General features: G+C 35.0%; 1 protein-coding gene and 1 long non-coding RNA gene across 3 annotated transcripts in view; one reads left to right on the forward strand and one right to left on the reverse strand.

Moving 5' to 3' along the window:
• Positions 1-17,389, forward strand: part of LOC120419906 (potassium voltage-gated channel protein Shaw-like) — a 266,231-nt gene that overhangs the window by 86,741 nt on the left and 162,101 nt on the right. The window lies entirely within an intron of this gene.
• On the reverse strand, positions 13,795-14,674 carry LOC120419910 (uncharacterized). Its single transcript, XR_005605795.1, has 2 exons — positions 14,296-14,674; positions 13,795-14,233 (listed from the first exon to the last, which is right to left on the reverse strand). It is a non-coding gene; the product is annotated as an uncharacterized LOC120419910 (long non-coding RNA).

Raw genomic sequence — 17,389 nt, forward strand, 5'->3', positions numbered from 1 at the left:
TTCATGTTTTAACATTGAAAATCGAACCATTAGTTGCTAGTAAGACTTTTTGTAAGCTTCGGAAAACTGCAAATATTTCGCTAAAATCTAACTTTCGGTGGCTATATTTTGAAAACAGATCCTTGTTTCGACCAATCTGTAAAGTACTTTTCGATTGCAAATTTAATTTTACATTATAAAAAATTAGGTCAAATTTTGTTTTGTATGAAATTTCGATTTTTCTCCAAAAATCACATTTTTTTCAAAAATTCATAACTCGGCGGCAGATTTTTTGACCATACTTTTTTATGGCTCAAAAGTTGCAGTTTTTAATCCCCTAAAACATATTAAAAAATCTCGAAAATATTTTGGGAAAATAAGTTTTTGTGAAAAAAAGTTAATAAAAAAAATCAGCAGATTTTTTTCAGTGTACCTATTTTTTCTCAATATTCCTCAACAATATCTACAACTTTGCTGAAGACACCAAATGGATCAAAAAATTCACTCATAAGTTACAGCTGTTTGAATATTTACGTACCATTTTTGTATGGATAGCTGACAATGACACAAAATAGCTTCTTTGGTCATAGGGAATGCCCCCACAAAGTTTGAGCCAAATCAAAAAATACAAATAAAATCCATTTCCGGTTTTGGTAGAGAATTGCTCAACAGTATTGTAGGCAAAATAACAAAAAAAAGCAATACTCAACCAAAAAATGTTCAACCATCCAAAATAAATCTAGTTTTGCTGTGCTCGTAAATTGAACATAAATACAATATTCAACATCCAAAAAAAAAATACATCCTAAATCTTATGTTCAATATTTTGAATGTACTGAATCTGGCTTTAGAGGTATTTTTTTTTTAAAAAAGATCCTTTAAACAAACACAATAGCTTAGAGAAACTTTTCAAAAAAAAAAAAAACTCTAGATTTGTACATTTGATACTAAAATTAAGATTACAATTTTTTCCAAACTTGAAACTTTATAATGAAAGAACATGGTTTTGCAAAATATTTGCAATTTTTCATAATTGTAACAATACATGATTTAATACATTTTATTAATTTAACGTTTCAATACCCCCTCCCCTTACTTTATACGGGATTAGATTAAAAAAAATCCTAAAAATCTATTTGGTCACTAATTTTGAATCTTAAAAAGGTAATTCTCCGCCAACTCACACAGCAGTTGCCCCGACCCCTCTTCGATTTGCGTGAAACTTTGTCATACGGGGTAACTTTAGTCCCTGATCACGAATCCGAGGTCCGTTTTTTGATATCTCGTGACGGAGGGGCGGTACGACCCCTTCCATTTTTAAACAAGCGAAAAAAAGAGATGTTTTTCAATAATTGGCAGTCTAAACGGTGATGAGATAGAAATTTGGTGTCAAAGAGACTTTTATGTAAAATTAGACGCCCGATTTGATGGCGTACTCAGAATTTCGAAAAAACGTATTTTTCATCAAAAAAACACTAAAAAAGTTTTAAAAATTCTCCCATTTTCCGTTACTCGACTGTAAAAAAATTTGGAACATGTAATTTCATGGGAAATTTAATGTACTTACAAAGGTTTGCTTATAAACATCACGAGTTATCGTGATTTTACGAAAAAAAAGTTTTGAAAATGTTGATCGTCATCGATCATGGCCGTTCAAGGTCATCCGCGACAGACACGGACGACAAAACAAAGAGAAACGCAAAAAGTAACTTTTTCAAAACTTTTTTTTCGTAAAATCGTGATAACTCGTGATGATTAAAAGCAAACCCCTAATGTCTATAAATCAAAATTTTTGTAATTGTCTGCTCTACATTTTTGTAGAACATTGTTACACTCTAAAAAATAACCCTGCAATGTTAGAAAAAACACGAAATTTTAAAATGAAAAAATTTGTTTTAAATGAAAAAATGACCCTTCTGGGTCAATGTAGATTCGAAAAGTACATTAAATTTCCCATGAAATGACATGTTCCAAAATTGTTTACAGTCGAGTAACGGAAAATGGAAGAATTTTAAAACTTTTTTAGTGTTTTTTTTTTCGATGAAAAATACGTTTTTTTTCGGAATTCTGAGTGTGCCATCAAATCGGGCGTCTAATATTATATAAAAGTCCCTTCGACACCAAATTTCTATCTCATCACCGTTTCAGGCTGCAAATTATTGAAAAACACCTCTTTTTTGCATGTTCAAAAATGGAAGGGTCTCCTTTCCTCTAACTATCCCCTATCTATTAGCAATTTCGAAGGTTATTTTGTAACTTTTTTCCTTCCCCTGCTCAATTTTCTCTCGTGTACCAGTAAACTCTAACACCGTTTGAATTAGTCAGCTGTTGAAAGGAACCCCATATCTCAGCTTAGGAGAATAACTGCACTGATGTTTTTGCCAAAACAATCCAATAAATGAAATGAAATGAAATGAAATGAAATGTAAAAAAAATGGAAGGGGTCGTACCGCCCCTCCGTCACAAGATATCAAAAAACGGACCTCGGATTCGTGATCAGGGACAAAAGTTACCCCTTAGGACAAAGTTTCACGCAAATCGAAGAGGGGTCGGGAAAACTTTTCCCGATTTCGTGTGAGTTGGTAGAGAATTACCCATTTGCAATTTTTCTTAATTGTAACAATGACCTTAAATGACCTCTTGAACACGGGACGAAATAATAATTTCGATAAAAAATTGTCGGCAGAACTCTTAGCTTTTAATATAAATTTAAACACCCCTTGTCAGGATCTACAACAGACTCGAAGGATAAACATTGCAAAATGTATGAATAAATTTTCAAATAAATAAAACGTCACTTGTTTGCTGTAGATTCGTAAATAAATTATGTAAAAAATAAATGTTATTCTTATTTTGCTTTTAATTTTGTAAACTAAAACAAATACAAAACATTAAATATTTTTACCAGTGCCTCCCACTTTTCCCACACACATTCAACCCGCGCGTCGGGCCGTATCGAGTAAAAGGTCCTTTCCTTTCTTCTGCTTATTTTTTCCCGGTTTTCCACTTCATTTCCTTTTGGCTGCCTTGCACGCCGCCAAGTCGATCAGCCTTGCGACACACACACACACACACACTCGGTTTACCTTCAATTTGGCCAGATTATCCTTATCAACTTATCAAATGTGTTTGGTATGGAAATCACCGGCAGCGGAGTGAACGCGATGCAAAGGGGATTTCTTCGGAAAGAGAGTTCGCTTTATTTTTTGGGAAGCTTTGAGAGATTTTCTTTTCTGGCTTTGATGTGATTAGGGGCAAACCTGAAAGAAGGTGCGAGGGATTATCTGTCTTTTTTCAGAAAAAGAGGATCTTTTGACTTTTGACTGTAACAAGTAGAATAACTAACCTTAAATTACTGCAGACTCTTGAACAAAGTTAGACTTGTTCTATTTGTTCTGTGATCCCTTTTATTACCCCAAAAAAGGGTGCTCCAAAAAAGGGGATAATTTTTTTCCTTTTCGTACCCCTCAACGAAAGGGGGAAATCAAATATCCGCCCAGAGATCGACCGATAGCCATCTTCAAACTTATCTGGGAAAGCCCAAAGTTCACGCCAAAAGAATCCCAAATTTCGTTTACTCATCGTTTTACATCGCTTAGCAGCAGCCCATTAAGGGTGAGCCCGAGTCCCAAGTCTCGCAAGAAAAAGAAAACTGCTTAGTCCAAATTACATTCACTCCCCCAACCCAACGAGACCAAAACCACCAGCAGCTGGGGCCCCAACCTCGAGAAAACAAAATCAACACTGGGGCGGCGAAACACACACCGTTTTGCATAGCAAATTACAATCGGATGAAACCCCCTCGGACTAAGGCCGAAGGTACCTCCGGAAAATTTTGAGGAGGGAAACGGGGGTGAGAGTGGGAAAAAAGATAGACTTTGGGTTCAACATGGGAAGAAAACACGAAGAAATCAGCTGGAAATTGAATACAGGAAAATCGAATTAATTGAGGGGCTTTCTACTGGGTGAGTTTGCCGAAGGAAAAGCCAGGGAAAATCTCTTAGCCCCAAGGAACTTCTTCAGCTTGGGATATTTTCTTTTTCTTCATTTTGTTGGAAGCTGCAGTAGGACTAGAATTATGGTTTGCTACGCTTGAAATGAATTTATAGAAACGTTATGATTACATAATTTGAAGAATTTAAAGTCATTTCTTTGCTCTAATGCAGGAGTGCCCAAATTTTAAAGAAATTCAAAACCCGAACCTCACTGTAGACTAGAAGACCCTTAACCTCGTCACGTATTGTATTAGACCTCTCTTTAATTCTCGGGTAGTTAGGCATGTAATTGGAAAAGTTGAAACTCGACAGGTGCTTGTACTTCTCGCACCATGTTGCTTGTTATTTTATGTTTGTGTAACACCCCAAGTTTTCCTCCTTCCTCCCTCAACAGAGTACTAACAAAATACACCCCACAAAAGATGGGCAAATTCGTTTGCTGTAATCATGAAAAGTACACACCATTTCTAATAATATCGAACGGCACTCGAACCTGCTGTCGAGCAACGAAAATAGTTTGATGACCTTCTTCCCTTCTCTCTCTTCCAATACAGGTAATGGATCGTAATTGAAGCTCGCAATATCTGCCAACGACTTCGGCCACCTTCCCACCAAGACGAGACGATATCTGTCCGGGCAGAACCACCACCAGGTTTGGCTCCGTAATGCTCATCCATCAAAAGGCATAATTGCCATCCATTTCAATTTGGGAGAGCCTCCTACTGCGCGATGTCCTTCACTTCCCAAAAATGGTACCCGAATCGTGGTGGAGGCCATGGTGGCGATAAATTTGCCATTTTAATGGTCGGCAACGCACCGACCTAACGGCCAACGTAGAAGTTTGGTGCGTACCAGCCGGTGTGCCTTAATTGGGTAACCCGTTAACGGTCAAAGAAGAGCAGGCTTATGGTTTATTTCGAGTTGTTTTTTGTTCTGTTAATTTTCTAAACGAAATTGGAAGCTTCTCTATAATATTATACTCTAGCTTTTTAAGCTTTGTCAACAATGACCGGTATGTTTGCAATTTATTCGCTATCAGCGAAAACAATCATGTCTTAACAAGTAAGCGCGCACGGCGTTCGCCAACTGATAAGAGATCGCCAAACATCAAACAAAACCATTCCAAAGAACTACATATTATTTCCGCAGTTCCAATCCAGCTTGTACCTACTAATCATTACAATGATTCTTCTTTCGCTCGTCCTGCTTGGGCTGATTCTATTCCTGGCGATCCGCTACCTCTACTCCTACTGGGACCGCCATGACCTACCGCACGTCAAGCCGGAGATCCCCTATGGAAACCTCCGCCCCGTTGCCGAACGTCGCGCGTGCATCGGAGTGGCCATCTCCGAGCTGTACCAGCAGTCAAAAGAACAACTACTAGGAATCTACCTGTTCTTCCTGTTCTTATTACCTAATGTGTAAGAGTAAAGATTTCGTCTTTTTGTGTTGGTTGCTGATAAAAGTGGTTTTTTTCTTCTTTAAAAAAGGGAGAACTCTCTTAACTTGTGATTACTGTGGACAAAAGTCGAATTCTCCCATAGAAGTTGAATTTGTTCTTCTAGAAGGGAAAACTCTCATGACATGTGATAACTGCTGACAGAAGTTGAATTTTCCCTTTAAAGAAGAATTTTCCTTCTTTATACAAGGGAAAACTGGGATAAAAAAAACTAAAAGTTGATATTGCAAGCCTTGGAATATGATTTTAAATGCAGTAAGCTGCATTTCAAATTATTTTCAGCTGACTAAACGTTCTATTTCTTTTATATTTTGAAGCTTTTTTGAAAAAAAAAATCGAACAAATGATTCGAAAGTATTCTGGTAATATTTAAAAATGTGGAAATCATGACAAAAACTTTTCAAATTATTTAGAGAAAACGTCTTAAGAAATTGAAATTGAATTGTTTAATAATGATTTCGTTCAGTTTTTGCCACAATAGCTCAAACTTAGCATGATTTTTAGGTATGCAAAAATGTAAAAAAAAAATCCGTTTCATCATTCATTCGGCTTTACAAGTTTCCATAAAAATTGACGAGGTGATCGTACAAAAATGTTTTTTAACGACATACCTAATGATTTTAAATAAGATAAGAACTATTAATCAAATTCAAAAAAGTTCTTTTGACACTTTTGAATACAAATTTTAGTCATAACAACATATTAAAAATTACCATGTGTAAATGGATATGTTTATGTTTAAGATGACTTAGAGCGTCATCAGAAATAAGCAGTATGATCAAATTAAGTTTGCTCAAGTTATGTTTTTTGATGAAAAATGTGATTTTAGGGCAATGCAAGGGAGGGGCGGGGGGCAAAAAATAAAAAAAAACATAAAAATTGAAATAACAAGCCATATTTTCAACATTTGAATACAAAAAAGTGTTTTAAAATGCATTTTATACTAGTTAAGTTGTATTGCAATCATTAGTCTTCGAAAAATGTTAGATTTGACGAAAACAAAAATTTCAGCGTTTTTTTTTTCAAAAATTCTTATTTTTTTAAAAAACAATTCAAACATGCTAAAAATGATTCTGCATGCATGGGAATGCATTTTAAATTGATTTCAGCTGATTGCATTTAAATTTCCATTGAAATTTTGAAGTTTTATGGAAAATATTTTTTTGCCCCTGATTTTTGGACCAACTTAGAACAAAAACTTTAAATGAAATTTGACCAGCCTTAGCAAAATTTTAAAATTTATTTGAAAAAGTAAAAACACTAGTTCCATTTTTTTCGCAATTCCGAAACATATCTTTTTCATTGAGATGAGGAAATGTTCTTCAAATTTGCTTCAAATACATTGATGATAGAATGGTAGCTTAGAAAATATCGGGCCAATTATAACTTTATTTGAAGCAATTTATAAATAGAATCTAGTTTAAAAAATAAATAAATAAACAAAAATAAATAAATACAAAATGTAAGACATCTCACTTGTTTTTAATTTGATTTTAACAATTAAAACAGCGATGAATTACTATTTTTCAAAATGTTTTTTTAAATTTTTTTGTATACTGGAAAAATTACAAAAAAATTTAGCATTTTCTATTTTTTTTATGTACCCTTTTTTAAAAAACATTTTTTTTATATATATTTTGATACAAATTTAGTATGAACAGCGACAAAAAATTTACCCAGATTTGTATGGACAAAAACAAATAAAGCCAAATGACTGCTTTTTTCGTAAAAAATTACCATTTTGAAAAGTCAAATTTTTTGGAAAAAATTAAAATGTAAATTTGATTAATCTACTTTGATTTCTCCAGATTGCTGTTGGATGTTCATCTTTTACAAAAATAAATGTTTTCAAGCAGTTTAATATCAAATGCTTAATCCAAATGACCGATTCTTGGCAAAGCTACACCAAAATGTCACTTTTTTCAATTTTCAATGTGATTTTTTATATGAAAAATTTCATTTAAATTATGATCTAATAATTGCAATGTGCTTTAAATGCGTTTTCTTATCTGAAATGCCAAAAATATTGACCAAATAAGGTCTGCAAGTCATTGAATGGGAGAGGAGTTTTTTCATAAATCTACTCCTTTCGTTGTCCCGTCACGAAAAGAAATGGCTGGCAAAAACTCAAATCTCAACCAAATCTTTCAGTTCAAGGAGCAAAAGATTCGTTTTTCAATTTGTGATAATTTTGTAGAAGAGCAAAAGTTTTAAAAAATCAATCTGGCAAAACTGTGTCGATTTTTTTGGTGTGCCTTTTAAAATTCCAGTTTTACGATGTTGTCCCGTCACGCTACATTTTCATTTCAGGAGAAGCACCGGTATAATATTGTTCATTATGCATGCCATTTCTATGTTGGGAAATCAATTATCTTTTCAAATATGTAATAACACTGGGGGCCCAAGTAACAATTTTAGTTTTGTTGTAGTTTTGAAGAGGTTGTACAGAATACTTCGGAAAATGTATGAGAAATGCTTTTTAGTCCCACATGCTGAGTTAAATACGAGTTAAATAAGCAATAAAGCCAAAATGAACTATTTTAGGAGGTTAGCCAGAGCAAAAATGAAGAGTTTCATGAGACAGAATAATTTTATTGTATGCTTTGTTGATGCTTTAAAGAGCTCTACAAGATACGAATAATGCTGTCTAGCTGGGAAATAAGTTTTGTTGTAGCCTGAAAGAATTCTTAAATTCTTATAACAGAACAAAATGCATTTTCAATTACTCTGCAAGGAAACCAAAAGCCTGTATCGTAGACTGAAAAGCATGCATAATTATTTTATCGAAGGCAATGATTCTTCTTCTAAATGGAATCAGAAAATACTTTTGGTCGACAATAATTCACAAGTCAATAATATTAAAGCCATAAATATCAGTGATCAAATCTCTCATGTAATGCACTGTAACGGTAATGCCGAAAAAAATCATCGAACATTTTTATGAGATAGTTCGAAAAAATGGTACGCGCCTTCTCAAATCATTTGAAAAAGTTTGTTATTTTACCTAAAAAAATAATTTAAGCAAGGTCATTGCTCAAGAATTCAACATGGCTACGCTTTTCAGTAACATTATTCTTTAGGCAATATGGCGAAATTTATTAAATATACTTATTCTTGTTTGAAACTGTTTTAAATTCATTTCTTCTTTAAATGCTCTTTCTCAAAACTGACTAGGAATGACTTGTTTTAAGAGTGATTTATTAAGGTTTCAGTCAGGATAATGTAGCTTTCTACTGGTTTTATTCAAGATTCAATCGCCTAAGCTGAGACCGTAGCGCTTGCCTGTCATTGATTACTGCAAAACGATCCGACTAGAGAAATCGCCAAAATTTCACAACAATTCAATAAAAAACAACAGCGTTTGTTCGTTTTAATGGTGTTTTTATTACATAATATACACTAACCAAGCCACTTTATATACAATTCATTGTAAACACTATTACCATCACAGGTTGATAAGCGCTGCACTGTCCTGAAGAATAGCTTATTTTCACCTTTTCATGTTGTAGTTGATTATACCTTTGATCCCACCTGTACAACATACACTGGACAAATAATATTACTTTTTAAACGTTTAAATGATCTGTGAAACAAAAATCTTAACTGAAATTAAAAAAAAAAACTCAGCTTAACTCACTCAAACAGCACCAGCAAATTGCAAATGACAGCGCGTAGCAATACACGGCATAAAATCTGGATGGTTTTGTATAAGAAAACTTGCAGAATTCAAAGTTTTATCAATTTCTTTTTGAAAACCATTAGCACTTTAAACTGTTCTGATCAAGTCTTGAAGGTTTTCATTAAAAAGTCTGCGAAACACTCTAAAAAACAAAATGTGTAAAACGCCATGTTACGATATTATAAATTGCGAAAAAAAAACATAATTATGTAACTAACAGGATATCGATGCCAAATAAAATTACTATTAATTTCATAAAAATAATAATAAGCAACAACTGCACAGGCGCCATTTCTGCAATAAACGAATTGTTCACAATAAAAAATTCTGGAAATAAATCGGCAATTCGGTAAATCGGTAATCATTTCGTAGAAAAAAAACACAACCAAAACCACCAATTTATTCTTTTTATTATTCTCAGCACACTTTTTTAAACTTTTCGTCAAGAGATCACTTGTAACTGCACTTAAAAGCTGAATCAAAACAATTCGTCTCCTAGCACTGTGTTTCTCGTTCAACAACTGAATAAATTGAAGTGACAGTTCAAATCCAACAAGATTGGTCAAATTCCTTATGAAGACGAAAAAGGTTTATTGCAGACTTCGTCAAGATATTCAAGCTTCGCCATGTATTCTTCAGGAAATCTCGAAGTGTAACTAAAAAACTGAATTAAAACTTCTAAGTAGAATTCCTAGTCAAGTCTGGAAGAAACCTTGAAAGTATGTTGAAGGTTACGCTAGATGAAAACCTGTTGGCTTTGATAAAAGTTTTTATAAAACATTGTTGCATCCAATAAAACTGTTTTAAAACCATATAAGAATATACAGCATTTGAATTGTTACTTGGGGGGTTTCTTCTTTAATTGTGCCTCTACAGCCAAAACGCTGAAAAAAACTTGGGAATTTTTTGAAAAGGAGCCGAAGAATCGGTCAAATGATTTTTGAAGAAACCCGAACATGCTGAAATGATTTCAAACTAATTTCCATAGAATATTTTAAAGTATCTTGATCTAAAAAAATATTTTTTTTTGCCCCCTGATATTTCGAACCGAAAAAACGGAGGAGGGGGGGAAAGGGTGACAAAAACATTGGACAATATTGGCAACAGTCTTCAGACGAATGCTTCTATAATGCTTTGCGATACCTGTGTTATGATTGATTTTAGTATTTTAGTATTTTTTAAAGGCAAGGCAAATTTATACCTTATTTGATGAATTGAAATCCTATCTTGTTTTACCATAACGATCAACCTCAAATGAAACACTTCCAAAAATCTGCTGTCGGTTAACGATTTCCCCACCATTTTCAAACTCCAAGAGGCTTCCTCTATTCTTCATCATCTCCTGACGGTGTACTCTTCAACTGATGATGATGAAATCCTGTTTCGTGACTTTTCCCGGTATGTTGTGTTGTGTTGTTAAGCCCCAGACTACCCCGGCCTAACAAGGTGCCGAAACGAGGCCCCGTGTGTTCTCTGTTCAGCGCCTGAGAATCACAAAATATGCTGCTCCCCCCATTAAATGAGGGGGTGGTGGGGGGAGCGGGTGTTGCGTTTAATGCCACAGGGGAAACATTCAAAAGGTAGAAAGATAAAACAAAGGACGCACACGTGTGCTCGCATCGCTTTGTGTTTGTGTCGGTGGGGATGTAAAAATATTCAACCTGCCGTTCTCCCCAGTCCGTGAAAGTACGTGAGCCTTTTTCATCACTGTCTATCTCAGTTGCTCCCGTGAGAGTCATTTAAAAGTCAAATATTTTCTTTGAAAACTTTTGCAGACTTTTTGTTTATGTATGCGTTTGAAAAATGAGGGTGTGGTGGCTTGCACACACACACACGTGTGTGCTTTTTGCCTTCCTCACCTTACTGAGGAAAGGCTTTATATAGTTTTCGATAGAAACGATCCGATTTTTTTTTTTAGACAAGCAAGTCGTATTGCTGGATTAAGTCCTCTCCATTTAATCGAGGATCGGAAGGCACGTCGACGGATATGTTTTAAGGCTTATGATATGAAATAATTTTAATGAATGAAGCCCTTCCTACATCACCGTTGATCGGAAGGCACGCCGACGGAGAATTTCTGGAGAATCGCGGTCGAATTAATACTATATTTAAATCCCTAGATAGGTATCGAAAAAAGTGCAGTGCTTCTTGGGACGCGCAGTCCTTTTTTTTCTCTCTTTTGTGTCGCTCTTTGTGTGCATGAGGTGATTGGGCATAATAATTGAATAATGCCATCAAAAGTGCGGTGCTTCGGTGGACGCGTAGTCCTGTTTTTTCGTGATAATTTTCGTCTCTTTTGTGTTGCTATTTGTGTGCATGGGGTGATTGGTTTTATGTGAGTAGGTTTTTTATGTTATTATTTTTTTTTTTTTCTTTCTCTTTATTTCCTCAGTTTGATTTGCGATTCCTTTCCGTCGGGTCGTGTTTTTTTTTTTTCGCGATCGTCGTCGGTGTGTTTTTCGTTTTTTTTTCGCGTGCGTGTATGTGTGTAAAGGTGCGGCTGGCTCTGGTTGTCATCGATGACAATTGAGTCAGTCTGATTTGCGATGCCTTTCGGTCGGGTCGCAGGGTTTTTTCGCATTCGTCGTCGGTGTGCAATAACAACAAAACCTTATCATACCATTTCAGCTCGATAAACATCGTAACTCGTCGTTCGCTTCGTTAATCAGTACCCCACTAAACATGAATCATGTAAAACTCTTAAAAACATCTCAATTAAAAAGTCAGACTGTTAAATCCTTCATCATTTAATTACAAATAATTTTGGTTCTATCTTTCCACAGCCGGCTGTCTAAGATTAAACCATTTCAATTAAAAGTTAACAGCCGATAAACGGGAAATGTCTCATCCGCAGCATCCGATTGCTTGCCTTGAGAATAAAACATAATACCTTCAACAAACACTATGATTTTGGGTCGCATCATCATCTTCTATGATGAATCCTGACCAAACACCCTATCCTACTAACAAATTTTCAGGTTCCTGGCGCTTGTGGGGTGTAAGCACAGAGTAAATCAGCTGCCCTAGTAGCAACCTGCGCTAACTAACATTCCCGTCCCTTAAAATCGAGATCTACAAACTGACATGGCGGGCGCCGTTGGTGGCCAATGACTGTTACCTATTCGCAACTGATCTAGCTTTAGCAATCATGGTGTTTTATCTTTTCAGCGCATTCATACATGCTGTTGATAAGGGAATCACCACTAGATCGTCGAAGCATATAATCAGTAGTGCTGAAAGGATATTACGGTTCTGTTCAGCAACGGAGGGGCAACCATGGGTGATCTCTCATGCTCATGCTCATGCTCATGCTCCTCACCTTACTGAGGAAAGGCTATAAAATCACTCGAAAAATGAACTTCTTGATTTGACCTCCTAGACCCACCTTCACGTATACCTATCGACTCAGAATCATGTTCTGAGCAAATGTCTGTGTGGATGTGTGTAGGTGGGTGGACAAAAAAATTGTCACTCGATTATCTCCGGACTGGATGAACGGATTTTGACCGTATTAGTCTCATTCGATCCGTCTTGGGGTCCCATAGGTCTCTATTTAAAATCAGCAAGTTTAGTTAAGTACTTCAAAAGTTATGCTAAAAAAACGATCTTGACTACATTTCCGAAGATTGTAAAAAGGGTGGTTTTTGTAAGAAAACCCGTCATGCTATACATTTTTAGAAAGGTATTTAAAAGACCTTTCCAACGAGCCCAAAACATTGAAAATCTGGCAACCCTATCAAAAGTTATAAGCACTTAAGTGTTATTTATCCATTTTTTTAGGCCGGATCTCACTTATTTTGATAAAAATGTTGTCCGGATCTATTATGCGACCCATTGTTAGATGGGTAATCAAAAGACCTTTCCAACGAGCTCAAAACATTGAAGATCTGACAACCCTATCAAAAGTTATAAGCACTTAAGTGTTATTTATCCACTTTTTTGAGGCCGGATCTCATTTATTTTGATAAAAACGTTGTCCGGATCTATTATGCGACCCATTGCTAGATGGGAAATCAAAAGACCTTTCCAACGAGCTCAAAACATTGAAGATCTGACAACCCTATCAAAAGTTATAAGCACTTAAGTGTTATTCATCCACTTTTTTTTAGGCCGGATCTCATTTATTTTGATGAAAACGTTGTCCGGATCTGTCATGCGACCCATTGTTAGATGGGTAATCAAAAGACCTTTCCAACGAGCTCAAAACATTGAAGATCTGACAACCCTATCAAAAGTTATAAGCACTTAAGTGTTATTTATCCACTTTTTTGAGGCCGGATCTCATTTATTTTGATAAAAACGTTGTCCGGATCTATCATGTGACCCGTCATTAGATGGGTAATCAAAAGACCTTTCTAGGAAACCCAAAACATTGAAGATCTGACAAACCTATCGAAAGTTATAAGCACTTCAGTGTAATTTACACGCATTTTTTGAGGCCTGATTCCAGATATTTCGATGAAAAAGATGACCGGGTCTATTATGCGATTCGTCGTTAGTTAGATAATCTAAATAGCTTTCCAATGAATCAAAAACATCAAAGATCTGAAAACCCTATCCAAAGTTATTTGCACTTCAGTTTTAATAATATTTTTTAAACGATGGCCGAATCCATCATGCGAGCAATCGTTAGTTGAATAATCAAAAAGTATAAAGGCACTTTAAAAAAAAGAGACTCAACATATTTTTCTTTATTTTTATTAACAATGTATGCACCCCGCCGCCTCAATATCTCCATACCGGTAGAAAACAAACGTCCCTTTGCTGAGCTGGTCCGGCAGCGGTCCGTTACGGCGTTGACGGGGAGAGGTTCCGGCGTGTTCCGGATTCCAACATTTGGCCAATACTCGTAGTACTGCTTGCTCATTCTGGCTCAAGCACTGACCATTTACCCGGACGTGCCAGACATGATCAGCAAATGATTGACGTGGAACCGATGCCTAGAATCGAAAATTACACCACGACCACTTTCTTTAATCCTGACTCCGTGGACGAGTTTAGTCTATTTTTCCATAAACATGGCCGGGTGATCCGTCGTGCGGAGCGTGTAGGAGGTGCTGACGTAGACTTCAAGCAGGAAAATTAATTTCGCAGCTGCAGTAGTGCACCAGGTTGAACATCCTGAAAAATTTGAATTGCTTAAGTTACTCTTCAGATTCAACTGCATAAACGGTAAAACTTACGTAAGAATCACTTTTTTAAATTTGCTGCCTAATCTTCAAACTGGACCTTGTTCTGTGAGAAAATTACTTTCGGTCCTCCTCGTCCTCCTTTGAATCGTAAACAATCAGATCAGACAGATTTTGACATTTCAAAATGCAGTGGTTCCAGCGGTTCCAGCTTGGCAGACAATCGACGGAAACGCGCACGCATCCTGGTGGAGAGTAGCACTACCGCAACGATGTTCGGTTTGTTAGCGCGCTTGGCGAGCGTTTTTTATCCCGTAACGAATAATTTGGGATTTTTTCACCACCATCTCGGGTTTAAAAATTCTAAATCACTTAAAAGCAGTCAAACTTTAAGCAAAACAATGTAAATGGGCCAATGTGAATTTGTAAACAAGCAGGCTGTCCTGCTCATGTCAAATGTAAACAACCACTGACATGAGCAGGACAGACTGCTTGTTTACAAATTCACATTGTCCCATTTACATTGTTTTGCTTGACTTAATTTTAACAATAAAAAAAATAGGACAGCGAAAAAAAAATAATGTTTTTGTGATTCGACTATCCGAAGTGAAATTTTGCCAAAGCCTTCGGATAATCGAGTCTAGAATGTACTTTTTTTGAAACCGGGTCTCAGATTTTGCGATAAAAATATTGTATGCATTGTTGGCAAGGTTATCAAAATTTTGATAAAAATTTGATTAAGACCTTGCCGATAAGATTGAAGATCTGAAAACCCTATCAATAGAAATGAGTAATGAAGTTTAATTTTGTTGAAATGATGACATATATGAATGTGAGGAAGGCACCAACCACCTAAAGGTGGATTAAGTAACGTTTTTGTAAGCGCGTCAAATGTAAATTATGACACATACAGAGAGAAGCGCAGAAAAGATCAAGAGGAGAGCGAACTTTTTTTTATTCTTCTTTCTTTTTTTTAAACTTCAGGCCTCTCAGACGGGGGGGATCAGGTGCTTGAAGTGTTTTTGTAAGCTCGTTAGCTTAGTGAAATTTTAACGGCATACTGACGATTGTAAACAAAGAGATTTGGGGGCGCTGTTGAATGTGCCACAGTGTGGATGTTTAAGCTTTTTAGAAAAGTTTGGAGCTATTGTTTGAAGACACATTCAATTTTTAACTTCGAATTCCATGGACATTCGCTTCTACGATTTCACTCCACATTCATTGCAATTCAAATTCCATCATGCACCCACGCCCTCGAGGACGGGTGTACCCCATTTGGCATAATGGACATTTGGCATAACGGGTTTTCAAGATGGACGTTTGGCATAATGGACGTTTGGCATAATTGGTCCAAGACATCAGGGACGTTTGGCATAATGGACATTTGGCATAATGGACGTTTGGCATAATCGTTTCAAAACCCATCAAGGACGTTTTGCATAATGGACGTTTGGCATAATTTTTGCTAGCTTTTTTTTGTTCAATAAGTATTTATTTTTTGTAAAGAATAATAATTTATAGGTTTTTTTCTTTTTACTAAGCAGATAACTTTACTTTAAAAATGATTTTTGTTTTCAAGAAATCTAGTATCTTTGTCATTTTCTCCCAATAGATGTAATTTTTTTTTCCTTTTTTTCTTAATAAATCTTTAAAATGCAATTTTTCATAAATATAAAATGCATTTTTTTCATAAATATATAATATTGAGATTTGTCTTCATTTGAAATATTTTGCAGCTATTTTTTTGTATTCAATTATTCCTTCTTTTATTTTAAATTCAACCTAACAAAGTGATGTAAGTTTTGCCAGTCTTTGAAATTTAGCAATAAAAAATTTATACTGTTTACCCTTTCCCCTCCTTTTTCAAATTCAACCTAAAGAATGTATGTACATTTTGCTCTTATTTAACGAAATGCATTTAAATTTTTTAAAGCAATTTGCTCTTCTTTTATTTTAAAGCTCAAATAAGGTAAAATCTCTCAAAAAATGTGCAGTTTGTTTTTTTTTTCAAAATTTTGCATTCATTGTTTTTATGCAATTTTTTCTTCTTTAATATTCATCCTTAATAAGGGATGTACATTTTTTCTTTCTTTAAATATTTGACAAATGATTTATGAAATTTTCCCTTCTTTTATTTTAAATTCAACTTTTAGAAGGGAAAATCTCTAAAAACAATACTTTTCGAATATTTGACAATAAACTTCGATTATGAATTTTTTTATAAAATTTATATTTATTTATATAAAATTCAACTTATGGAAGGAAAAGTAAATTTAAAGATTCACATTTTGACACTCTTTAAATGTTTGACTATCGCAATATTTTTATGTTTTTCACCTACCTCTCTTAAAAATAACATTTAATCAGCATTTTTTTAGGCAGTTGTCCCTTCTTTAAGATTAGTATTGAATAAATAAAAGAAGGGAAAATTCCATAAACAACTTTATTGCAAAAATTAAACCAACAGAGAAAAATGTGCAGAAATTATATAAATGTTTAAAGACAACATCTATAAGAGAATTTCCCTTCTTCAAGTTAAATATAAAAAATGATGGGAAAATTGAATAAAAAAACTTAATTGTAAAATATTTAAAGAAAAGCAACATCGACATCCATTCACCCAAAATACAGGATCGAGAGTATAATTCCATCAAAATTTATAGAGAGCTCAATGCTAAACTCGATAGAATAATGGTACCAACTCACACCTGCAAAACAATTAATTTAATTAATTAATTGAAACAGTAAATCTGCAACAAGAGTCATACATCGAAATCTGACTACTCTTGTGTCACCAAGCTGCTGTGGCCAAGGCAGTTTAGTCATTGGGTTAGTCTATTATTAGTCTCTGGTTCAGTTCCCGTAGAGAACACTTTTCGTTTTGAAGGATGAACTTTTTCTTGAAAATGGACTCGAGGGCATAATTCTCTCGGTCATGTAGAACTGTGTTCTCTGTGTCAGTGAATCTTTCCGCTAGTCTCGTGTCGGATGAGTGCTGCCCAGTTCTAGGGTTTCTTTAGATTAAATTCGAAAAAGAAGGGAAAAATGTGAATTTATTTAGAAATTTCCTTCTTCAAGTAAAATTTTTATCAAAAGAAGGGAAAATTGCATTATAAAAGCTCAATTGTCGAAGATTTGAAGAGGTTTT

This window comes from Culex pipiens, unplaced genomic scaffold (assembly GCF_016801865.2).
Source record: "Culex pipiens pallens isolate TS unplaced genomic scaffold, TS_CPP_V2 Cpp_Un0005, whole genome shotgun sequence".
Lineage (NCBI taxonomy): Eukaryota > Metazoa > Arthropoda > Insecta > Diptera > Culicidae > Culex > Culex pipiens.